Source organism: Ixodes scapularis, unplaced genomic scaffold (genome assembly GCF_016920785.2).
Source record: "Ixodes scapularis isolate PalLabHiFi unplaced genomic scaffold, ASM1692078v2 PGA_scaffold0__279_contigs__length_252992795, whole genome shotgun sequence".
NCBI classification, from domain to species: domain Eukaryota; kingdom Metazoa; phylum Arthropoda; class Arachnida; order Ixodida; family Ixodidae; genus Ixodes; species Ixodes scapularis.
Window position 1 is genome coordinate 21,950,295 of NW_024609835.1, and position 26,726 is coordinate 21,977,020.

A 26,726-nucleotide genomic window follows, 5' to 3' on the forward strand; every position below is an offset into this window, starting at 1 on the left:
GGCGGAGCCATGGTCTCTCGGAGCTTTGGACGAATCTGGGGTTGTAGTCGGCTTGAAAACAATTTGGTGTGCCGTAGGCATGCGCTGGTGAGGCTGCGCAGATAGTTTGTTGTGGTGATGATGCTGACTGTGCCAACTCGTTCCGAATTAGGGTTCGTATGCCTTCGGGTGACAGGTCAACGGGTTCACTTTGGAGGTCTCAGCGAGAGGGTGTAGAGAGAACGGCGAGCTCTTCTTTGATGATCTTCCGAATAATGTTCTTGATGTCGCCTGTCAAGGGTGGTCCGGACGACGCGACGCAGTTCTGAAGCCGAGAGATGGTAAAGGGGGAGGCAATGCGCCTGCTTCTTTGGCCTTACCAGCGTTGGCACTCTTCCTGAAGTTGGGCCACGGTTGTTGGATTTCGTGAGACCAACACTGCGAAGGCGTCTTCGGCAATTCCTTTCATGATGTTTTCGACCTTTTCCTTCTCAGACATGGTGGGGTTCACACGTTTGCAAAGCGCCAGAATGTCCTCGACGTAGGTGGTGATGGACTCACCTGTAGATTGGGCTCTTGTTGCGAGTCGCTGGGTGGCGTTCTCCTTGCGGCTCACGGGACAGCCGAAGACGTCCGATAGCCGGGTCTTAAAGGCATCCCATGACGCTATCTGTTCTTCATGATTGTCGAGCCACACTTTCGCCGTGTCGCGGAGGTAGAACACGACATTGGCAAGTTTAGGTGTGTTGTCCCAAGCATTATGCACACTGACTCGTTCGAATGTGCGAAGCCATTCGCCGACATCGTCGCTTCCGAAGCCAGCGAAGGTGGGAGGATCACGCTGACGGTAGGGTATGGAGCCAGTACGGATGGCCGGAGCCGCCGCTTGCTCACCTTCTGCCATGGAAGGCGCTGTAAGCACCCGATGACTTCGAAGATGCGTGATGGCAGAGCGGTAGATGGCTTGGACAAGGGACCCCCGCACCTCCACCAACTATGTTACAGTGCTGGAAGGAGCGATGGGAACGGGGTGCCCTCCGAACGATAGGTTTAATTCAAAACTGCCCGCTGCAGCGCCTGTGTGCACGAGCCACTGCCGATGGCCTGTCGTTGTCTTCGTCGCCGTCTATGTATCAATATATATTTATTTCTAGACCAACTCGTCGGCGTCAGTCGGTACAGGCGCTGGAGGCGTGATGAAAATGCTGGCAGATGTCGGCTTGACGAGCCCCACACTCTCCCCTTACACCAGATGGCAAATAAACCAAGAACAATATTTGTCGACGGGCAATTGATTGAAGAGGCCAATCGGTAGTAGGATGACTCGACAAAGGGTAATTCATCAAAAATTCCAACTCGTTGACAATTGTCTTTGAGGCCATTCAGTTTCCACGTTGCACTCATCTTCTGTATTAGAACACATACACATGTTAGACATTTTAATATAAGCAAGTTTCGGGCACCGGATATTTTTTTGAAAAGCTGTTTCACCGAATTTCGCATCTCCCGGTTCGTCGAATTTTGATATGAAATCATAATATAATTATTATACTTGTCACTTTTTCAATTAGAAATGGTTACAGATAATTATAAAATAAAAATAGGCTTTCGCAAAAATTATGTCGAATATAGGCTATGCCAACGTAGCCGAACAGTAAAAAAAAATGTTATGAGGGTGTTTTTGTTAGGGTTCAGGAAAGACAAAGGCGATTCTTCAAATGAGCACTGGTCACACAGGCCGACTGGTAACATAATTAAAATAAAAGCACCGACTTCACAGAACAGGAAATAACAATTCCACTAGACGTTTCGCCTCCCTTGCGGGAGGCATCTTCAGTAGTTACACAACAATGCCAGTGTAAGCTTCGTGGAGAGGGCCGCGTTTTTGTTACACACGGATGTGTGTGTCCCTGCGAACAAACCACGATTCTAGGAGCTTTCGGGACCCCCACCTGTCCTCCCTCGCCAAGGTCGTCGCGGCCGGGAAGTCAAAATAATGCCCTATTGTCCACACATAGTACACCAGTTCAGACTTCAGTTGCGTCGCGTGGGATGCGCACGTGACGTCACGCTTGTGTTTACAAAGCAAATGAAAAGTTCAACCTCAAGTCAACGCTACTTATCAAATATGTCCGTACTTCGTGGAGAGGGCCGCGGTTTTTCTTACACACGGATGTGTCTCTGAGAACAAACACGATTTTAGGAGATTTTCGGGACCCCCATCTTTGTCATAGGGTGACTCGTCTATCGGACTGTTCGTCGCAGCGAGAGTACAGGGAAGGATAATAATTCATACCCTATATCGTGCAGAAGAGAAGAATATTAAAAAAAAAAAGAAAACGAAGTTATAATTTCGATTTCCCTTCTTGTGGACAGGGCATTGTAGGTGAACGTGGCTTCCTTGTTTGATTCGCCAAAGTAGCAACAAAGCGGCATTTTACGATCGAGCGAGCACCGTCGGAAACACTGCCCAAAATAATTTTATAGGGAGTTTCACGGCTTTCCACTGCGACATAAGCACGTGGATAGAAAAACAAATATTGACAACAATAAATGTCGAATATTTTTCGCACGCTCACACCTGGTTTTTCTTCATAATTTGATGACTCATATGTTGATTTTGTTTGCGGAACCGTACTTCTGACCGGCAATTTTATTGCGTACACGAAGCTTTTGCGTGCGATCCACTAAAGTTAATTATTTTGGGGTGTCCAAGTTGAAGCGGTGCGTGTTATTTTTCGATCTCTGTCCGAATGATACAAAGTTTCACGTTTTCACCCTGTGAGTGAAGTGAGTTGGTCAGTGCTAGCATCGAAGGCTAACTTCGAACTCTAATTTGGAAATAATGTCTCTGTTGCCGCACGCGGACAAAGATATATATGCTCTTATCACTGTAGCAAAATAATGTGGCAGGATTTGTGCTCTTGTTATGATCGTGTACCATTGTAGTCGACGTCATCCCAGCACGGCGTATCGTTTTTGTATTCGGTTCAGCCCTGCAAACCACACTTAGGAAAAAAATGAAAGTTTGCACCTTGTTTGTTCAATTTTTTTCTTATACTACAGAAACGCATTGCGCCCCGTGTTTTTGAAGGCACGGTAGACGGTGGTGACGGTGAGGTGACCGACCCCCATGTCAGCCGGCGTCTCGCTCGACCTCCTCGGAGGACAGGTCGTTTTTACTGGTGACTGGTGCAATGCGCGCGGAGCAACTCCGCGCGCATTGCGTTTTTCATCTCAGAGAACGCAATACATGACTCAGCTCTGTCTCGTCATCGCTCCAAAGGACAAGTGGAATTCGCGACTGTAGTCGGTGACAGGTCAATAACGAAGTGGGAGCTCCTCCCACCCTGTTCCACTTCAGCGGAGCGAACGGGGGAGAGGAGGTCGCCCCCTCTCCAGCGTTCGCAAATGGCAAATTTTAGTTTATTAGGCCACTAACTGTCAATTTACGCTTGTTCCTTTACATCCATTGCAGCCGATAATGTTATCCCCGGGAATACCAAAAGTATAATTTCTTTCAGCAAAAAAAAAAAAAAAAAACATAATAAAAAAACGCCCGGTATATCACAGTTTTGACAACGCTTCACGTGTGTGAGGTTCGATGACCGACAGAGAACCACCGCTGGCCGTGCTCCCGAAGCGGGGAAGTGCAATTTATGGAGATCGATCATATTATCAGAAAGGTGCAGACTAGGGAGCCTTCATGTGCGCGAAGCGCACATGGAGGCATTCTAATGCAGACAATCCAGGAAAAGTATTCTTGCAACTATGAGGTTCCAGTTGTACTTACACATGCATTATCGTCAAATTTGACGGAGTTCCTTCCAACACTAAAGAGTTGTCAAGAGTGAAGATTATAAAGGAGAATATCAGCAGGAATCTATTGTCTGTTTACTGAAAACAAAACAAGCATCAGAAAAACGCATTTGGGCGGCCGGGGAGGCCAGAAGCACGGACTGCGCGCACCCAGCGTGGAACCAGCGAATGAGAGGGCACTCCTAGCAATCTGTTTTCAGAGCCACGGTATGCCGGCTGCTGGCCAAATGTCCACTTTGGTTCTATTATGGCTTTCGAAACGTAAATACACGCTCGAGAATTTTCAACAATATCCCGCGAGCGCCGACCGGCCTGTAGATCAGCGCATCGTCACGGCGCGAAGTAGCGATATCAATGACAGTACGCGCGTGCGCAGAAGAAACGCGCCGAAGTCGGCGTCGGCTGCTAAGCTGTTTCCCCAATCACGACCCACCCCTGGCGCGACGCCCACCGCTTGCTCCACCCCATAAGCAGGGGACCTAGTAATCAAAGCGACACACACGGTACGCAAACACGAACAGCAGCCAGTAGGAAGGACACCGACACGAGCTTAGTCAACGAACGAAAAGACAGACACAAACTTTACTCTAGGCAAACAGAGCAGGGGTAGTTACAAGGATGAGAGGCGTGCGCAGACGGAGGTAAGCAGTGCACAATAAATACGCGAAAACTCGCAGCAACCGAAGAACCACGCAGCAAACACGTACGTGCACACGCACCAGAAGCACGTGCGTCACGCTGCGTATCTACGCGGAACTAGCGATTTTGGCATTTCGGTAATTCGAAACTTCGATATCGATTGCATGAACAATTTATTCAGCAAACTGAACCGGTGGAGCCTCGCATAAAAAAAAAAAAATCGTTTGACAATATGAAAGCGACTGAAATTCTTCCTAAAAGCTATATTAGCAGAAAGTACCGTGTTTTAAAGGACCTCACGAGTTTCGACCAAGTTTTCCAGCACGTTATTTTGCAATAAACGGAAGAAGCCAAGTGTACAACCAGTTTCCGAAGCTGGCAACCACAGCTGGAATCAGCGCCATCCTCGGCAGTTTCCTGAACCTCGCGTAGCCACATTTCAGCCACCGCCACATAGAGGGCGCAACCAGACATCCAATTTGTGTTTTCTGTATGTTTTATGATTTGTTTTAATAAATAGGCTCGATTAGTGAAATTAGGGCTAATAATCAGGACCTGGAACAGTAATCTCCGTTTAATACTAAAATATCGGCCTAATGTCTGCCAAAAAGGGTCAAAATACTCGGTTTTGACTATCAACAAATTCGTGATTTCGCCTATATTCAAACTTTTTTTATGGAAACTCAAAGGTGAAATTTAGAAAAAGGGCCTCTAATGACAAAGCAGAATATGTTTTTCTTTGCATGTCTACAATTTTATTCAAATGTGCCAATCCTTAAGCGCTGTACCACTGTACTACCAAATGAAGTTTGCCAAAAAAAACTGTTTTTGTCACTTTTCACGTGAGCATTCCGAAAAAAGTTTAGGCCATATTACAATGAAATTTAGCGTAGCTCTTTCTACCATAGTTGCAAACACATGTAAAAGGTTTCAAATAAAATGACCGAGTAGGCGGCCAAAAACCCGCGACTGAATGTGCTTCCGCGAGGTACATTTTTTAAAGTAAATATCTGTCAAAATAAAATGAAAAACGAAAAAAGGGCCTCTAATGACAATGAACGCACTCTTCTTCTATAACATTCTAAAATTTGAAATAAATTGCTCCAATCGTGCACCCTGTACCACTGTACTACGAAACCATGCTTTGCCGAAAAGGCCAATGTTCGCGGGTGCCCACTGAATTAGCGTTTCGCACTAGGAAAACAAATCCTACATCAGAGGAAAGATAATGCTGTACAGGACAAGATGATATATAACACATAATTTTAGAAAGCTTGAACACGCCACAATCGCATTTCGAAAACGTGCTGAAAGCGTCATATGTCATGGCCGCCGTGGGACCGCAGCCTTAAAGGGAAGCTACAGAGCTTATTGAAAAAAATAACTTAGTAGTGAATTTTACTGTATTTTTACTGCGTGAATTCGAACACCCAAACCATTTGCTGCACTATTATTGTTAAACGCGAGAAAATGCGAAAGACAGTCGCTGTACGTGTCGTCATCGATGGATCTTTTGGCTGCCCAAGGCAAGGGAGGCGGGACTTCAGCTCTATTTTGAAATTGCTCTAATGGCTCTCCGGCGCGTCGCATTGAAACATAATGGACCTTTTCCACATACCGACGGCAACAGGTGGTGGCTGCACGAACTAAAAATCGAGGAAGTGACCTACCTACGCTACCAATCGATTATGGGAGCTACGCTACCAGTTTCTTCGCTCTCTGAGCAGCGGCGCCTGCCCAACGCGACTTTAAAGAGGGGCATCCGTGGCGTCCACCCAAACGCCGTGTTTTCCTTTCCGTCGAGGTTCTTCTTTTGTGTAACACAATTATATATATGCTGCAGTTACGTGTTATACTCGGTGATATACAGCCTCCTTCCGAATATCCTCGATTTTTCGTTCCGACTTCCGCCGCTTGGTATCGGGCGCTCGCGCGTGCGCAGAACGCCTCTCATAAAAGGTACATTGTGATATCTCTTCTTCTAAAGACCGGATAAACGCAATTCAAGAGTTTTTTTTTTTTCCCAAATGCAGAAGTACCACAATTGAATGATTAGGGCTTCTAATACGCGCGGACCAATGGACTTGTAGGACCTAAACGGAGTATACACGAACTCAACTCTCCTACGTCACGCCGCGGTGGTGGCGCGCCGGGCGCACTTCCGGTCTGGGGCGGTGGGCAGAAGTCGCCGTGCCAGACATGCATTTCTGTGTTCCTTTGGAAGAAACGGGACAAAAAACCTGCCTTCTCGTCAAAATGCTGCGATGGGGGCTTTACCAAGAGAGTCTGGAAAGGTTTGAAGATCAGTGTTCATGTGTTTTCGCCCCCTCCGTTCGTCCGAGAACGTGGATAGTAGCCGTGAAAAGGGCAAACCAGACGCTGTCGAACTACGATTGCGTGTGAGGGCAACACCTTGTGGTCGCCAGATGCATTTGCTTTGTTCCAACATGAACGAGAGAAAGCACCCAAGTTGTCCGGACCACCCACGGGTTCAGTGCGTCTTCAAATTCACACGGCCCCTTGATCGCTCGAACTTTCGTCTGCTCTTTCAAAGTTGTCTGCTTTTTGTCGTCTGCTCGTTCAAACAAAAGCGGCCCGTAGACCAAACTTTGACCCGGTGATTGCAATAAGGAGTAATTGCAGGCCTCAAAAGACTTAAGTAAGCTCGGTGTAAACAGTAGATACAAGATGTTGATCATTTGTACCGGTGGCCATCACCGACCTGTTACGCTTGGTGTGTTCCCGCTTCTGATTTTCAGTATGGACGTCCATCATCGCCGCTACCTTCTACACTTTTGCAGCACGAGCGACGTCGCGACCGAAAATAGCTACAAGAATCTCATCATGGTTTTGGCGTCCATTCTGCAGCGTTCATGCGAATGAATCGCCGCACGTCAAATTATTTACGGAAAGTTTAGCGGCGTAACGAGCCTTGATAATTTCGCTCAGGCGATTAAAGTGGTAAGACATTGCGATGAGGACGTAGAATCGACAACTTCTAAGCGAAAAAGAGTATGCAGACTCACACAGACGCCGACAACGTGACATTCGAATGGTTTGTTGACGCGGGACGCGGTGCTTCTTGGCCGTACTCCATTGCGCAGGCGTTCGAACTGTCGTCTGCTCTTTCAAACTTGGTTGCTTTTTGTCGTCAGCTCGTTCAAACGACAGCGGCCCATAAACCAAACGTTGACCCGGTAATTGCGATAAGAACTAAATGCAGGCCTCAAAACACTTTTGAAGGTTGGTTGGGGTGAGTCGGCTAAGTGTAAACAGATACAGAAAGTTGTTGATCATTGTTACCAGTGGCCATCACCGACTTGTAATGCCCGATTCTACTAGCGGTTTTCAGTATCGATGTCCACCATCTCAGCTACGGTCCACGCTTTTGCAGTCCGAGCGACGTCGCGACGGAATATAGCGAGCAGAATCTCATCGTGGGAGTCAGGCTTTAGCGCCCATTCTGCGGCGTCCACGTGAAATGAATCGCCGCACATCACATTATTCACGCAAAGTTTTGCCTCGATAGTTTTGCTGAAGCCACTCAAGTAGTCAGACATTGTTAGGAGGACGTAGAATCAACAATTCCAACGCAAAAAGGAGCACGGGGACTCCCACCGACGCCGACAACAACGCAATTCAATGGTTTGTTTATGGGCGACGGCGGGCTTTTTGCCCATTATCCACCGCGCATGCGCGGCGCCGGTGGCGTCCGCTAGGGGCGCTCCGGTTTGTTTGTAAACATGAGTTGGTGTATAGCAGTCGGGATGGAAGTTATTAGAACATCATAAAACAAAAAAAAAAAGAGGAGATTGGGTCACATGTAATTAAACCTATCACTACACCCTAGTGTTCGTTTTTTTTTTTTTTTTTTTTACATTTTAAAATAGTACACTTTCAGTAAAACACGTTTCTTTTGAAACCGGCGTGGTATCGGAAAGCGGGTTCATCCAATTCGCGACATCAGGCCCGAAGTCACGCATCAGTAACACTCTACTCCGGAACCAACGTGAAGCTTTTCCAACTTGACAATTTGTCCGAGGAGTCTTGACAGTTTGTCCGTGGACAAGTAGGACAATGGGTCCGACTTGTCTCTCTCTCTCTCTTATAGTGGTTGTTCCAACCACTAGAAGAGAAAAATCTCCCACTGCCCGCCGATATGATTGGTAAATTCTTCTATTTAGCACCGCACAAACGTGGACGAGTCAACCTTTAAGATGCCGTTAAAGAGATGCTGAACCGAAATCTAGATTCCACAAAACACGCGGCAAAAGCGTGCAACGGGATGCTACAAACACCAAAACATCCCTCATACAGCAATATCTCGAACGGATTACCGTATTTTTCAAGAAAAGGAGGCTCATTTGACAGAAATATTCACGTCATGTTTCTCCGAGAAGCAGAGGGAACGGCCTCGCGTCTTCTCCGACTCGCGGCCTTGAAGGAGCGAAGCGAAGAGAGGAGGAAACTAGGTATCTTTACGGTCACGCGCCTCGTCGGCTTAGTTCAATCTCGTCCTCTTTTTCCAAAAATACGGGCGTCCATTCGAGATATCGCCTTACGAGTAGTGTTGTTGCTCGTAGTTTCTCTAACTTGACGGCTACCCTGCCTCGTGGGGCATGCCGACGACACGATCGGACGATCGTCGGGATAGGTAGTAATTGCTACAGCCGAGCGCGGCGCAGTTTACCATTGCTCTCGCTGCGAGGGGCCGCCGGGTCAACTACCACCATGGTGGATACCGGTGTTCGACGTCATCATGTGACGTAGGTGCAAGGCATGTATATGTCTTAGCGTTTTACCCCCTGCCGGGCTGCATCTACACATACTGGCGGTTATCTAGAGATCCAGTGCATCATGCAAGTCGAGAGAAGTCAATATTTGCTCTTTATTTTTAATCATGAAGTAAAATACCCGAGACTGTGGTAAAAGCTGGGAAACTTGGTCGAAGAAAAACGACAGCGGAAAAGAACGTCTCAAACTCAGCTACTGCGTTTTTGCTTTTTCCTCACAGCCTTATATACCCACAACCTAATCACCGACCACCGACGTCACACAGTCAACCTTTGTTATACAATTCTACCCAGACTGGTCTTCACCTCAACCGTAAACGGTGACCTCAATCCCAAACTGAAAACTTGGGACCTTGAACAAAAGAAACACACGGAACCACTTCCTTTCCAGCCGGAGTCTGAAAAGGCTGTGCGTTATCTAAATGAGAACTGATATGATTTCCAACTGAACCCCTGCCCGCAAAATGACTCATTGCCTGTTCATTTACAACTGAAAAGCTTCCACCAGCTCGCCTGCGCAATTAATGTTTTTTTTTTTTTTTTTTTTTTTTTTTTAAGACAATCTATTTACAGGTTTTTGGTTGAACACGAGTTTCTGTATCCCCTTATAGAGTTTTTTTTTGTTTCTTTTAAGACAATCTATGTACAGGTTTTTGGTTGAACACGAGTTTCTGTATCCTTATAGAGTTGTGACGACGAGATTGCTCCAGATCTCTTAGAAAGGTTTTTTTTACAAAGCCGCTTACAATAGGAGAGATATACTTCGTGTTTTCAAACGAAGTCATTAACATTAGTCTAATGCACGTCTGCGTTGGACATTTTTCTGGAAACGATTTAATCCTGACTCAGATGGAAAGCGTGCGATTGCCTCCAACTCGTTGATCTGATGTGGTGCATAGGAAATGTTTTCAGGGCAATTACTTCCTTAACTTTATGCCAGCATGGCAAATAAATAAGCAGTCAGAGTCGGAAAATTTAAAACCAGATTGATTTCGTACGGCATTCTTTCTTTAAAGCAGCGCACTTCCGTCAGTTTGAACTTGAAGCCGTTCACGCTGCTGCCAATTGGTACGCCGACTTTCGGTCGTTGCGAACATGCATCTTAAGGTGGCGGGGGTTCCAGTAAGAATATTTTGTTTATTGCAAGGCACAAATATTCGTAACTCTAACAGTGGAGGTACCAAATATTATTATTTAAAAGCCATCTCCGGGTGTACGTGACGTCGCAATCGCCTGGGCCCGTTTGCTCGAAGCCGGTTAACTTTAACCGCGGTTAAAAGTTAACCGCCCTTCCCTACGAGGTACCCACAAGTACCCAGCCAAGTTTGACGAGGGCTGGATGAGCGGTAGCTCCGCGTTTTATTATGGGGTGGTAGCTGGTGTCACCTACTGGCTGTAGCGAATATACGTGGCTTCCGTGGAAAGGTTACCGAAATGGGGGGACCCAACAAATGCGCGCTGCCTGGCTTTCGCGATGCAGCGAGGCATACATTTGAGCTTAAGAAACAGTTTTTATTGCTCGTGGTACAAACAATCACCAAGGTAAAACTAAATTAACCCTTGTTTGGAAATTTTCTAAATATTTGGCTGTATGAAGTGAAGAAAAGCCTCGTGAAATTTCCTTCCGATTTCGAAAGAGGACGACGAAGTTGAGTCCTAGAAACGATGAGAAAGAAGTGAGCAGTGAAAGGCGGGCGGTATACTGGCAGCATGGTTGGCCAGCATGTAAGAACTGTATATAACACCGTCATAAATTGAAAAACCTGGAACTCGGCTCCACTGAAAATTGACCTATTAGTAAATTACCCGAACATCGAGAAGAACGCTGACAGTGTAATTCTACGATCCGCGCGCGCTGGCGATCCACATTTGGAGTAAATAATCATAATAAATCTTTGACGAACGCGCGTGCACGGCAAAATTTGTTTTAGGCTTTTTGCTTCAGAACAGTTATTACTGCAGACGCCAGCATTTGCAGCGCGTGTAACTACACCCGTAGCATGCACCTCAGTGCCTTTAAGATTTAGCAAAAGGTCTATCGGAACGCTGTCTGCTTTTGTGTGCTATCAATACCCGGCCGATTGAGTCAAGGCAATCAATCCACTTTCCAAAGATGTTACCATGCCGACAACTATCGCGTTCATTTAGGCTTAGGAATGGCCAGAGTCGAAAGTCTATCTAAAAAATGTGGCGAGGTCTTTGCTCATGCTTTGCGTTTTAAGTGAGGTAAGGCAACGCGAAAACCTCCTGCACGATTCATTGCTGACTAACGCGCCTGCTACTGCAGCTACTACGACGTATTAGTTCCAAAGCGAGCGGCGCTCACTCACCGGGGCACCGCCATGTTTCCGCGCCGTCCTTACTCTGCCGGTCAGGTGACCGAAAATTCCCCCTCGTAGGGAAATCCGGTTAACCGCGGTTAGTTAACCAGCTTCGAGCAAACGGGCCCAGAGAAAAGAAATGTCTGGCCATTCTCTTCTGATATAAGCCAATAAGAGAAGCAGTAGCTACCCTTATTCAGCCATGCCGTCTAAGGGCTAAAAAAACGACTCCCTTTATCCCTGAGACCACGTAATCATCCGAGGACTTCACCGCCTGCCCTTCTCGTTTTTTAAGCAGCATGATGGAGTTCTTGTGAGTGATCACTTCGAGCGGATCTCGGGACTTTACACGTGCACAAACTTCTCGGAGTGTAGAATTCGTCGAGTACAGCCAACTACAGATTACGAAACGCTAAGAACGGCTTATTATTATATTCAAGGTAAGCTGGTTGGTCAAACGATTCTAATATTACGCGGCATTACATGAAAGGACGGTCAGACACCACGTCTCTCCATGTCAAGTTACTAAAATACCCGAATGACGTGTCGTCTTGCAGATTCAGGCTTCACAATTAGTTCTTTAGCGTTATTATTGGCTAATGACGCAATCGTATTGGCTGTGAAACAATAATAAGATGATCAGGACACGCAACATCCCGTCCTTCTTAGGACCCCAGGGACAATCGTAAGCTACAACAAAACATAAACTATTGTGACATAGGATATACGAAGGTTGGTCTCTTGGTCTAAATTTCTAAATGATGAAAGCAACAATCGCAGATAGCCGGCTAAATCACTGGAATGAGGCAAACATGATAACCCACCGTGGGAACGACTGCCTCCTGTGGAGTGCGGCCACGAGTTTTGTGCTGTGGAATCTGAGCTTGAGGCAGCCGTACAGTCCGTTTGCTGCCAAGTTACGCCAAAACGAGTGGCGTATCCCGAGGGAATCCCGGACAAAAGCTCACCGGACAAAAGCTCACCGGACAAAAGCTCACCGGACAAAAACTCACCCATTTTTTCACAGACCCGGACAAAAGCTCACCCATGTTTTCACAGACCCGGACAAAAGCTCACCGCGAGAAAATTTCATGTTGGTCTTAACACGAGTGCGGACAACTTAGGTGCATGCGTGCGACACAAAAAGGCAACGATAAATTAAATCTGACAGGCGCATGGTTTGTTGATTTTAGTAGAAACATGTTTATTTATCGATTGGTTAGAAGCGAATGCAGTGCCCCACTAGCTCCAGCAGTCTTGGTAGATCTCGATGTACATGCAAGCCCTCGCAAATATTTCTAAGACGATTCTGCAGGTGCAGAGTCATTTTTCGCACCCGCTTTACGGTGGGCTCACCTCTCCGGGCTTTTGTCAATGCCGTGGCAACGAGCGCCTGATTTTGCTGTAGGCATTCAATCAGCCTCAAGACGCTTGGATGGGCGTGGCCGACGGGCTTTTGGAACCCGGTACTCTATCTTTCGCAGGTGTTGCTCATCCGGTCTTTATCTTGAAGAGTGGTGTCGTACATATTCCACCGTACCGGGGGAAACTCCGGTCGCCGTCGGCGCAGAGTCAGGCGAAGGGAAGAATTCGCTCTGGGTGCCGCCGCAGATGGAACAGAAGCATAACGGAAGCGGCCGTTGAAATACGTGCAATCAAAATAGTCCAGTAGGCAGCGATGTCACCGGTAGACTTTTCCCTAGTGGTCAGTTCTTGTGGAACAAGCTGTGGTGGAAGGAACCCGAGCCTATCTAAAATTCCGCACAATTTTTTTAAATTGGTCATCTGTCTTGTACTTTTCCAAAAGGCCGAACTCCCGTTTTTTCGAAGTATTTAAAAAAAATTCTCAACTCAATGTGGATGAGGTACAAGTTCTTCTAAAAATGGTCCAATGTCCATTGCGTCCGCACTTTATTTCAGCCCGTGTTTCGCCCGGATAGTAAAAAAAAAAAAGAAATCGAGGTGAGCTTTTGTCCGGGTCTGTCAAAAAACGGGTGAGCTTTTGTCCGGGTCTGTCAAAAAACGGGTGAGCTTTTGTCCGGTGAGCTTTTGTCCGGTGAGCTTTTGTCCGGTGAGCTTCTGTTCGGTGAGCTTTTGTCCGGTTACCATCCCGAGGGGAAGATAGAAGGCCTCAGCCCCCTCCCCCCCCCCCCCCCCCACCCTCCCCCCTCCACTCGCGCCAAAAATACCTGGCTACGTCACTTCCCGAAAACAGTTCTTCAGATCAACCTGATTCTGCTCCCACTCAACCGAAGCTCCCCGTGAATATGCACATTGCCTGAAAAAGTTTTGATATCAAAAAGCATAATATGCAGACATACAAATATTCATCACATTGTTAATTGAGCACTCTTTAAAACAACGGCTCTTAATTTCATACGACATGTTATTCCCATACGTCTGAAACACCCAATTTTTCTGTACCTCTGCTCGTAAATCTTTGAGGAATGTTGATTCGTTGGATTACTAGCGGTGATAATAACATATAATTTTATGGCCCTTTTGCTGCCTTTACTTTATCAAGTGTGGGTTTCACCACACCAGCAAGCCGAAATATACATTTGTCAAGACAGCCTACCTTCACTTTCTTTAGGAATCTTTGCACCCGGTCATCTGTTGCAGTGGCCAGCTGACGCTGCTGCGGGGCTTCTGAGGCTGGGTTCCCAATACGCTTCTTTTTTCTCGCAGTCTCTGGCTTAACGGAGCGAATGTCAACAACCTCGGCAGCCTGCACGAGAAATCCATAAGTAAGATATGCTTCCTTCTGTAGTAACACCTCCCCAATACTTTTTCAAGATAACTAACAAGCAACTGCCCATATCACTTCTGCGCACGCTGCAACGTTTCTCTCTTTCTTTCTTTGACAGTAACATGCTAAGGACCACATCATACTTGTGCCGACGTGGACGGAGAAATCTAAAGTTGAGGCTTGGGCGAGTTGGTACATACTTCGGAAATTAAAAACAGCGCGGAAAGACGAGTACCAGACAAAGAAGTGACACGGACGTAGCGATGGAGTGCCGGAGAAATCTACCGGCACTCCATTGAGGTGGACGTTGGGTCGTTGAGCCCGTGTTTGACCTCCGCTTCCACGCGAAAGAGCAGCACCGACACATGACTGCACGCCTCACTCAGGCTGTATATACACACAGCGCGCACAGCGCGTTAACTCAGCTCGGGGATGCCAGTTGCGAAAAAACGCTTACCCGACCATGCAAGTGCAATGGGCGCTAATTGTGGTGCCATATTTTCCCACCAAAGTTCAGGGCTGGTGCACTTTCTTCAGAGTCTGGCTGGCCTCAACGTCGGCAGCGACGACCACTACCGCGCTATTTCCGACGACTGCACTGAATTCCAGCGCAGTTGCCGAACCTTGCCGGTGATAAAACTACTATATTTATCTGACAGTTTTAAGTTTTTAAACTTTTCTTTCGAGTAGAAACACTTACCTTCTACGAGGTACGTAGGTACGTGTAAATGTCGACGACGTGCACAAAAGGTAACCTCCTTGTGCCGGTGGAGCCTGTCATAAATGCGTGTTGGTGCAGCGACGAATCAAGTGGGTCCGGCTGCTCTTCCCCGCGAAAAGTCAATTTCTGGCGATACCGCTCTTTGTGTGCGACGTCCAACTCTCAGTAGTAGTCACTGCTCATGATTTAACTGTCGTGCGGATAAAATTACGGCAGAGCGACTTCGTAAGAATTTTACACGTCCACAGCAAATCCAGTCACTGCCCGCGCCGTAGGAAAACCACAGAGGCGGGCGGACCGGAAGTACCAAACCGGAAAGCTGTTTAGGCTAACCATTGTCACAACGGAGGTCAAGTTTGTTGCCAAACAAAAAAAGGCGGATAGCACGGACCGTGTAACGTAACATTGCGGTTGGGCGAAGTTACGCGTGGAGTGCCGATTAAAGCCTCGCTCACACCGCTAATACATCAATCATACAAAAAACAGTCTACAGGCACTCCCTGAGGCATTTCTTGTATGACGGTCACATTTGTCATACCAACACTGCCCGCACACATCTTCGAAGCACGTGAAACAAACATGATTCGATGATGCTTGAGTGGTGTCCGCACATTATTCTGTCATCGTGTCAGGAGCAAACACCGTGTCTTTTGCGTTATATGTGAGCAGTATGAGCGCGGCTTTACCTTGCTCCTAACGTCCGTTTCAGTGCATCATAAGACGAAGCGCAGTGCGTTAGTGTGGTATACATATCTTACCGCGCCCCCTCATGTTACTGTTACAGGTACAGGATCCTGTGGGTCTTCCAAAGCCCGTTTTCCCTGTTGCGCTACCACGAGCTCTTCCCCAAGGGGTCCACCTGCCTCCTGGACACGCACAAGCAGGACCGCAGCAGCTCTTTCCAGCCTCTCAGTTTCCGGGATATGCGAGCCGTCTTCATCCTGACCGGCTTCCTGTTCGCGTTGACCTCTGTGTTCCTCTTTATCGAGCTGATTGTTTGCGGGCTTTACCGCTGCACCGACTGCATTGCAGGAGAGACGGACGTCCACACATGCTGAGGTTTAGAGCGCTTTTGGCCTCAGTTTTGTTTTTGGAAATATTAAAAACGTTAGAAAGAACTACATGTCACTCAGCTTTGCAACTTGAGACTTCAAAAAACGTTTTATAGGCAAGCGGTGCATTTTTCGTACGTTTGCTTTTATGCGCACATTTGGTTTACAAAGCTAACAAAAACAATTCCACTCTCCGTTAATTTTCAACCTTTACTTTTTTAGAAGGTCAAAACGCTGCGACTGTTGAGAAAGAACTATAGTGCGAGGCCTGTGTTTCAGGGCCATTTAAAATACTGACATGCATCTAGGGCTTTTCGTTTATTTATTTAGATTATTGTTAAGCCCCTGAGAATTTATTTTTAATGGTCTGAGTTTATTTCAATCATAGACTAACTGTTCATCAAGGTCCGTCTATTCTTCTTGCCGAGTTCGACCTTAATATGATCACAACATACCAAACATTTCCTGACAGAGGCAACTCGCAGAACAGACTGGAGAATATTTCTCTCTTGGACTCAGTCTTTTTTAGAGTAACCCCCCCCCAACACACACACACACGCACGCACTATCACACGCAAACCGCCGAAATTGCGTTAATAAGTGTATTGCATTATGTGGCCTATTTGCCTAAATTACTGCTCTTAGTTGCATTACTGTAATAATATAAGCATTTGTTTGTGTAGATAGTGTGTTGCATACACCACAAAACCCTTCGTGGCGTAAGTCTGCATATCGTCGAATTCGCAAAAATCTTAATGTAAATCCTCATACTGCATATCCCTAACAACTTAAAGCCCTGAACTCTATTCTAACCGCTGATATCGCTGGTGCTAATAAAAATTCAGTGGGATGAAGTGACAGAATGGCGGAGAAGAAATGCAGACGATGCGTTTTGTCCAGTGCTTGCCAACCTCACTTTTTTTTTCTTGCCGAAGATGATTTATTGCGGCGGAACGAAATGGAAAAGGTACCAACTTTGTATGACATAATTTGCGGCTCCTTTTCGTTTAATAAAGCTTCACCAGCGACTTGAGCCCACTGAGGCCACATATGTTCCTGTGTTCCGCCATTCCAACGCCGCCGAAAAACGTGCATCAAGACAGCATACATTTTGCTTTAGATTTACATCTCCGTCATATCACATATCCTCCGATTCTTTGAATAAGAAAATTCAAAGCTCCATAATCAAAGGGAGATAATCTGGCAGTGCATACATTATCGACGCTTGTTGTTGAAGCTGTTTACTATTTTACCTTTACTAAAGAAGTAATGTGCACCATCGTCGGCGCTCGAAGTAATGAGTGCTCAACAACACAACGTCTTCATGGCTACTTTAGTAACTGCGCTAGCTTTTGTTGAATGATACAAGAAAATAAGTCACATCCACGCAGTATTTCTTGTTTGTTGCATTACGGCTTATGTAATAAATATATTTCTCATAGTTTAGAAACCGCTTTGTATACGCGGAAAAATGACACTAGAAATTTCTGCTTTTTTATGCTTTCGCCCAAAATTTTCTAGTGAATACGGTTCCATGTTGGTGTCCAATAAACATATCGAGTCATTCTTGAACTTGTATATGCCTTATATAATTTCTATAAATTCTCATATATTTATTGTACGAATCAAATATCAATGACGAAAATAATCGCTGGAGAAGGGGAACAAGAGGGACAAAGGAAAACACAGATCTTCAGACACAGCTAATTGACTGGTGCGCGACCGCAAAAATTTGCTTGGTCCGGGTAAAGCTCAGTTGGTCAGCGCTCCACTGGAAAGGGAGATGTGCCGGGTTCGATACTCGGACCAGGCGAATTCTTTCGGTCGCGCACCGGTCAATTAGCTGTGTTTGGAGATTTTTGTTTGTCCTTTCTCCCTCTTGTTCCCCTTCTTCAGGGATCATTTTCGTCATTCTTGTCCAGCTCGCTTGCAGCTTTGCATTTAATAACATTATAATCATATATCAAATTGTGCGTTTTCATTAGGCATGTGACGCAGCGATCGCTGCAATCTGTGAAGTCTATTTTCTAAAGGACTATATAAAATTTCACGTGACGTCATTTCCCTGATAAATTTAGCGGGGAAACTGAATTGCTATTGAGCTCACGTGACGTCAATTTTCCTGCTAAATGTAGCGGGAATTGAGTTGCTGTTGAGGTCACATGACGTCCATTTTGCCGCTCAATCTAGCGGAGAAACTGAATTTGTTGAAAGGTGACGTGACACCAAGGTCATGTGACGACATTTCGCCGGCTAGATTTAGCGGGTAATTGAATTGGTGTTGAGGTCACGTGACGTCAATTTTTCCATTAAATTTACGTGGTTACGCCGACAGCGACGCCGACGCCAATGCCGCAAAACCCGGTAACGGAACGGGCGCCCAAGAAACGTGCTCTAGAAAAAAAACCGGATAAACTCGAACGTCGAATCTGCCCTTGGGCACTGAGAATGATAAGTGACATGCTCATATTCTCTACACAGATTGCGTTGCCAACTGAAACTGTATTTGGGTTTCTGCCATTCGCTGAATGCGCCCTGTAGAATATGGTTTTTGGTAAAAGCACATGCTCAACAGGAGGTTAAACGCAAAGCCTTATTTAAGAGCGATTTTTTTTCCATAATGTGTATGGTTTTGCAAAACAGGGAATGTCTTTAAAACTTACGCTTGCTTTTATTCAACGTTCTGGATTTCTTGCATAGAACCCGCATTTCTAAGAAGTTTTAGTCAGGCAGAAATGATTAAAATTCTGTTAAAAAAAGATTTGACTATAATTTAGATGTCCGGTCCCAAAGACATGAAAATATGTTTCATGTAATTTTGACATTCTTCGTCAAAAATATCTCCTGCACTATTTCAATATCTCCCGCCAAACTTCCCATCACAAACAAGCGACCGAAGTTTGGACTTTGGAGTTGTTTTTGGCTGGAAGGGTTTCAAAAGTGGTGACCAATACATTATCATCTCACTTGCAATCGGCGTCGTGCATACTTCCGTGAGCAAGTGTCATGCAACCAGATTTTTAACTCACCGGGAGTCAAAAAAACGTCACTATACAGCTCCTCTCCCTGGCAGCGTGTGACATTTCTTTGGTAGTAATGTGATAAACATCACCGAACGCAGCATTTTTATTTCAAGTTATTTATAACTAGGGTGTGTACTTTCCGGTGTTTATTTGTGGGAAAAATCGTCGGATGTTTTTCGGTGTTTATTTATTTTCGAAACACCGGTGTATTTCGGTGGAACGTCGCACGACAAGGCTAAAATCTGTGATTATCGGTGGAAAAAAAAAATGCGATTGATCACGGACAGAGAGTTCCAATTTTATTCACGTATTTTATACACTTATTGTCGAGGAAGCATCTATTTCTCACGCTTGGTTATTATAGTAGATGCAAGCATACTTCGAGAGGCTTGCATCCGTCATGGCAGCACGTTCCTTGCGGTTCACAACCCGGAATTTTGAAAACGCACGTTCCACATTTGCGCCGGACACAGGAAATCCCAAAATGTCCAGCGAGGCCTGGGACAGTAGTGGCCAGTCAAGTAAATGAAGTTTCCAAAATAACACTGGATCAACGGTGCTAGTCACAGCCTACTGGCGGTAACAAAGAAACTCTGATTTTAGGTCACTTAGCTTGCGCTCGTCTCGGAGGACCAGCCGATAGATACTTTCATAGTGCACAAATCCCTCTGGCAGCTACACTTTTATGCACGGATTAACAATTTGCACGTGGAACCAGAACGACGATTCCTCCATGATGAATGATGAAAACCCCCACGCCAACAAAACCTTTTTTCCGTTTCGCCAAAAGCCCATGGAAACTAAGCAGATAACAATGAACGCATCTCAGTTCTCAAAGGTCAGTAGCCCTGTACGACACGGATGTTGGCAGTGTCTTCCAGGAACCAGAGCAACCTCTGAATACATGGCTTGCACCGACATCACTTGGCCAAACACAATGGGGAAAGGGCACGTGAGAGCGTACCCTCCACTGCGTTAATTTTTCCACAAAAGGGGGCCATGGGAGACACAATGGGGGAAAGGCGTGTGAAAGCTTAGCTTCCACTGCGTTAACAGACGCTTTTGACCCCCAGAAAGGAGGGCGGACTGACACTGGAAGAATGCAGGATCCACGAGATAACACGTTTGACGAATCTCTACGAAGAAAGGGTTTCGCTAGGTCGGTGTTTTTCGACCGGTGTTTTTGGGTTTTAACCAGGACGAAAATATCCAACCACCGGTGTTTTTCGGTTTGAACCGATTTTGTATTTTCATCACCGACGGATGTTTATCGGTGTTTTTCGGTTAAAACCGGAAAATACACACACTATTTATAACAGACAAAAAGGAGTGGCTGAATCGCGTCAAAAATCGGGTCTTAAAATTGCAGTCGATTGCACGACGTTTGGTGTCGGAAAATGCGTGTTGAATCGTGACGGAGACTTTTACTCGGTTCGTTGAAAACTTTGCAGTTCCTTTACGCCGGTGAAGAAATACCAATGAAGCAACGTTCGCATTTCCAACACTCCCTTGAATATACGTTTTAGTGAGCGTTGGTAAGGACGTAACTTTAGGGTTTTATGCATAAAGACAAGGGATGGGGCAACACATATTTCAACTTTCATCAGACAAATGATTTATTGCCGGCATGCATCGCCTTGGGAGCTCCACGGGGCCTTGTCTTGCCCCATTCCTTCCCCTTCCCCTCCTTTTAACGTTTCCCTCTCCTATAGTGCAGTTCCCAAGGCGATGCGTGCCGGCAATCAATCATTTGTGTGTTTAAAGTAAGAAAGATGTGTTGTATAAAACTCTCTCTAAAGTCCCACTCTGTTAAAGGATCCCATCATTTACAAGCCGCTCCAGACTCGCCATACTCCAACAGAAATGTCAGTACGTAGTGTACTGACATTTTCTACGTGCAGACAAAATATTAACGGATGTCCGCATGCCCTTGTTGTGGGTTTGAAGTTTTACATAAGCGTGCCTGATGAAATGACTTGCTAGAGCGCAGCATCGCCGTCGTGCGATGTAACTTCCACGTCCGAAAAGAATTGTGAGTCAGTCGAACACACTGGAATACGCTAGCTGCATGAGACAAATCCAGCGTCAGGTGGGACCGAAGCTTCTTAGTCATAAGACACAGCAACACGTGACTGCGTCAACAAAATAACACCCAGAATTCCGTCCACCACCAAATAGAATAAACTGCTATCAATGACGGTTACATTCACATGGGACGTAAAAATAATTCCGATATTATTTTGACGAAAGATGTACTATTAACAAATTCCTCATTCGACGGGGTCGTCAATTTATTTAATCACAACTGTTTTTATTTGAAAAAAAAAAAAACAGCCTGAATTAAGGGAAGAAACGTAGATAGAAAGTAGGAGAGACGAAACGAGACGGCTGACTACAAAGAATTTTTAATGAAACTTCTTCCCTAAGTTCAGGCTGTTTCTTTCGAACTGTACCAACACGCTCATCACATCACTGTAACTGTTTCCACGTTTGACGAATCCGACATCACAAAAATCAAAATAATTTCAAAGATTTTTTTTTACATTGTACGTTGAAATTGTCGCTGCCATATAATTACTTCATCGCGCAAAAATACGGCTTGAATTGGTGATAATGCCCCAGAACTTACCTCGTCCAAATGTAAATAATAAAATGAGTCGCGAATGATTAATTCTTAGCGTTTCTACAATCTTTCGCGTTTTAAATCTAAACTCTTCTCTGTTATCAAGAGGTCCACTGCAGTATGCAAGTAAAAAGAAATCTATTTTCTCCTTAGTTTTAAGACGGCGGAATTAATGGCTCTGGGTCGAAAACGACTTTCTTTCCCTTTAGGGAGTTGCGACGACCGAATTGCTGTAGGCCATCTACCTCTTAAAGGTTTTCTGAAGGTCACTTACAAAGAGAGAGACTTCCAATTTTCAAACGAAGACAGCAACAAGTAATCTAATGCACGTCTGTGTTCGCGCTCTATTCTGGAAACGATTGAATCATGATTCAGATGGAAAGCTTGGCATTTCCTTGAACTCGCTGACCTGATTAGGAAAATAAGAAATGTTTTCAGAACAATCAGTACCTATACACTCCAAGATACACTCCAAGCCAGCGTTGAAAAGAAAAAAAAGCGTTTTGTGTCAGATAATCTAGAACGAGGTTAATGTTTGTAGGCAATCTTGCTTAAAAGCAGCGTACTTCCGTCAGGTTGGACGAGTCGTTCACGTTGACGCAAAGGTCCACTGACTTGCGGTCATTGCGAACATGTATCTGAAGGTTGCAGGGGTCCCGGTAAGCTTAATAAATGTATTCGGCGGCGGAATTATATAGGTATATATTGTTTTGTAGCGGATTATTAGAGTAACTGGAATATCGGGTGCAAGCAACAATAACAGAGTTGGGCTTCATGCACGCGTGTTCAGTAGACATTTTTTTTTTTTTTTTTCATCGTATTTTCATATGTTACTCTTTAATGTGTGGGGGGTGTCTTTCTCGCAAACCAAAGGGTTTGCTAGAAAAAATTATTTCTCGAGAATTTAAAAAAGGCTACATCAAGGCGTCAAAGCCGTTTTGGCGTTTTGTCTTTTCTGCCAAGTTTGGCGGCCCGTAATAGACAAAAAAAAATAACTCAAAGATTTTGCAAAAATGCTAGTCTATAATGGTGAAACATGAAACAATTTATACAATTTTGAAGAATATGTATCGTGCGTAAAAAATGCACAAACATGGCTACTTTGACGTTGATTCCTTACGTTTGTGATTTGTTATCTCGTAAAGGTTCAAGATAAATCGTTTAATTTTTTTTTCGCAGGTTCTTCACATAAAGATCTATTGTCTATACATAATGTGTCACTCTTACTTATAAATAACATTTTTTACAGTTCACTAAACCTAGCTGAAAATTAAAGTCCCGCAAATTCAAGTGCAATTAAAGAAAAACAACGAACTTTTTTTTAAATTTTGGTGAAGCATTCTGTCCATATCTCCTGTTTTATCATAAAAAACATGTTGCATTATTTTGTCTCTGTCAAAAATACAGCACTTCGAAGTGCAAGAATTCGGCTGCTTTGACGTTTTTAACTAAGATTGGTTCGCTGTTATCTCGTAGGATTTTTAAACTTTTCTATTTTTTTTACTGACATATTCTTCTCAAAAAGATCTGCCCTAGATGTATATTGTGTTGTTCTCGTTTTTAATTGAAAATACTTAAAGCGCTTCAAACATGTCTCAATATAAAATGCCCTGCAGACACAACGTGCAGCTTAAAAAACAAAAAACAAGCTGATTTTTTTAAAGTTTATAAGTAAAGTATACTGCACAATATTGCCGTGCTTTTAATTAAAATGTGTGTTGCTTTATTTTGTCCCGGTCAAAAAAACATAGCTTCCAATTGTACTATGTATACCATTCATATCAACATCTTTGTTTCTAGCTGCCGCGGCCTCAATCACTCCTACGTTCTATAAAAGAAACTATCGTAAGTGTTTATTTTGTTTAAATTGTGGCCAAGTTCAAATTTGAAATGTATAACTCTATAAACGCATCTATTAATCAGTAGTTCAAAGCTTAAACTGCATCCGTCCTGTGACAAGCCCGCCCCTCGTGCTTATTTCAAATGCCACTGCTCGGTATACGCGTGACCTCAAACACAACTTCCCAGAAACAAAGAAACACAACAGCCAGGCTTCCACTCTCAAGGTAAGAACCGAACAGACCCTATTGGAACCAAAGATAATATTTCACTATCTAACAAACGCACAATACTAAACGCGGTCGGCTCGCAGCATGTTCAAGGAGTAGTTATAAAGAAATTGTCGTTGTACTGCGTGCTGTACGATCCGAGGCAAAGTCAGTTTCAGGTTCAGTACTGTTGTGCAATTTTGCAGTGCATGTCAATTTTAATTGAAAAAAAAAACCGCATCTCCACGTGGTGAATGATGTTGATTGGGGCGAAGCTACGCAGTATCGCGAAGCGCGATACTGCGTAGACGCTGAGCCGCAGCATGCCTAGCTTTTCGTTCGTTTCCATCCATGTCACGCTGCGGTCAAATGATGAAATGCATATATAACCACGTTGCATACCACACATTCTCTTTCTGAAATGGGTGAAAACAAAAGAAAAGCTCGGCATGCTGCGGCTCACCGTCTACGCAGACAAGCACCACCAGAGCTTCGCCCCAATCAACATCATTCACCACGTGGAGATGCGGTTGTTGTTTTTTTTTTTGTTTTTTTTTTTTGCTCTACACAAGCACGGGAGCACCTGCTCACGTGCTCGTGAGCACGAGCACCCGACGTCAAACATCAGACGGACATACGGAGATGGCTAGCACCAAGGAGCTTCGCCCCTAAAACAGATTACCAGAACAAAACCCGGGTTGGCACCGACGGGGTAGGAACCTGACATAACACTTCAGTTCGGTCATGCAAATAACACTTCACTTCCGTTTTAAAAAAAAAAAACAAAAAAAAACGGAATTTACGTCTACACTGTGTGATGGGCACCACAAAAAGATGGTCGTCATTGCAGTCTCTGCAGTGCGAGAGACAGTCAGTTCCAAGTTCAGCCCCACTGTGCGACTTTGCCATACATGCCACTTTTGCATTCCAGCGACGGGGCGCACGTTCCTCCACTCTTCCTTTTTCCGATTTCAAAACTCCATTAGTTCGCCTGCTTCTAAGTAAATCAGCTTGACTCCTTGGAGCTGCTGAGACAATACACTTGACATGTCTTGGGCGTTTTGTACCGCCATGCTTACTGGCTGTCGCAGGTTGTGTAGACTGGCCTGGTGTTTTACAAGTCCTCCAACACCATCACACGCGTTTTTGCCATGTTCGATAGCAGAAAAGCAGCCATCTGGCTAGATAATATTTCAATTTCCTGAAATCGCTCAGTTGATATTTGTTATTTGTTTTTAAAATGGCTCGCTGCTCCATCGCTGATACAAGTGACTTGCGAGTGAACAGGAGCGTTGTCATCGAGCAAATTTGTGACTTTCCTAAGTGCAAAGCAGACGTGGGTAGCGTCGTGACAGACATCGTCGCTGATGACAGAGAAGCTACGTGTCGATTTTCGAGTGGTAGCAACGGATGCAAACACTGAAACGTGCTTTTTGTGCCACTGGTAGTCCCGGACTTCATCCGGCAGCACAACGGACCGATTCCCCGCGAAATCAAAATATAGCACAAGTCTCCCTTTTTTTTTTTTTTTTTGCACCGCTTTTCTGTGTATATGGCTTTTCCTTGAACTTGCCTGGTTTGATTATGAGGGTTCAACCTAATTACGAGTGACTGAAGTTATTCTATAAATGCCACTGAATCCAACGTTTTCTCAATCACATTGCCAGATTCCCACGCCACTACCAGAACCTCTGCTTCTTCTGGGATGCAAAGTCGTTCAAGTGTAAAATGTCGATCCCTAGGGCACCTCACGCAGCTGCCCAATCGGCATTCATGTGTTCGCAGAGTACAAATCTGCATGGATTCCAGGGCAGATATGTTCACGTTTTTGCTGGTAACGCTTTCTAGAGTTCCACTTGACCCCCGCGGTCGCAAGGAGTGAAACTTAGTGAGACCAATCGTAGCTTCTGGGTGTGCACTTTTAAACAGATGAAACGCCTCGCGAAATGACCTTGTCATGAAGCGCTTGGGCATGTACTGTTTTTTGCCACTGATCAACACAGAAGCGATGTCTTTCTGGTTGGTGCTTCGTGTAGAGCAGCCCAGTTCATCCTTAGTATAAAACCCAAGAGCTAGGGGCATCTCTTCTTGGCTCGCCTTGCTTCTTGAGTGAGTATCCGGTATCGACCATGGTAATCTCTCAATTTCCGAGATTTGTCGATGATGTACCTAGTTGCCTCCGGTACAATACTGTCAATCTCTGTCCTCGTCAGAGACGGGAGAAAGAGCGTCAGTAGCCGGCAGTGTTCTTGGTGGGAAGCACGTGCAGCGTGTGCGAGTCGAAAGTGCTGCGTCCAATCTCCGCACCTGTTGCAGTCCCCTCGCGATGGTCCTGAGACGTCGGATGTGCCCTATGACCTTCGAATCCCCGTACGACCATCGGTGATTGTGGCATCTTCTAGCTTGTTTTCTTCCGCGGGATCCTCTGCAACGGCTTTTCACTTGACTTGGTGGCTTCAGTGGTGACACTTGTGTGGGATATAGATAACGATTCAGCTTCTCCACGGTCTCAATATCTGGGATAAACGCGTCCTCCAGGCTGTTAGAGGTTTCTTGTACACGCTGTGTTTTACGGCTGAAGTGCTGGAAACAAGTCCGGTAGTGGTAGTCTGTTTCCTTTACTATTGTGGATGTCTCCTGGAGCAAAATCTTCATCAGGGGGTTGACGCCAAGATCTTGCACGCTGCGGAAATTCCTCTGCTTTGTCTTTTTTTTTTTCTTGTGTATTCTGAGGTAGTCAGGACAAAAAACTTTGTCGACACTAAAAGTCGCTCCCATAGCTGATGAGCGTTGTCCGATGATGCAACTAAACGGGGCCTGTGAATGGTGCAGTTCTAAATTAAAGAACTCACACCGTGTCTTTCTTTACGCAGAGGCTAAAGTTAGGTCCGCACTGAACGCTGAACAGCTTACCTCAATCAACCCTCTTTCTCTCTCTCTTTCAATAAGCCGAAGCAAG

General features: G+C 45.2%; 1 pseudogene; it reads right to left on the reverse strand.

The window, feature by feature from the left end:
* Positions 1-24,445: 24,445 nt before the first annotated feature.
* LOC120844555 lies at positions 24,446-25,154 on the reverse strand (annotated as a pseudogene).
* Between the last annotated feature and the right edge of the window lie 1,572 nt (positions 25,155-26,726).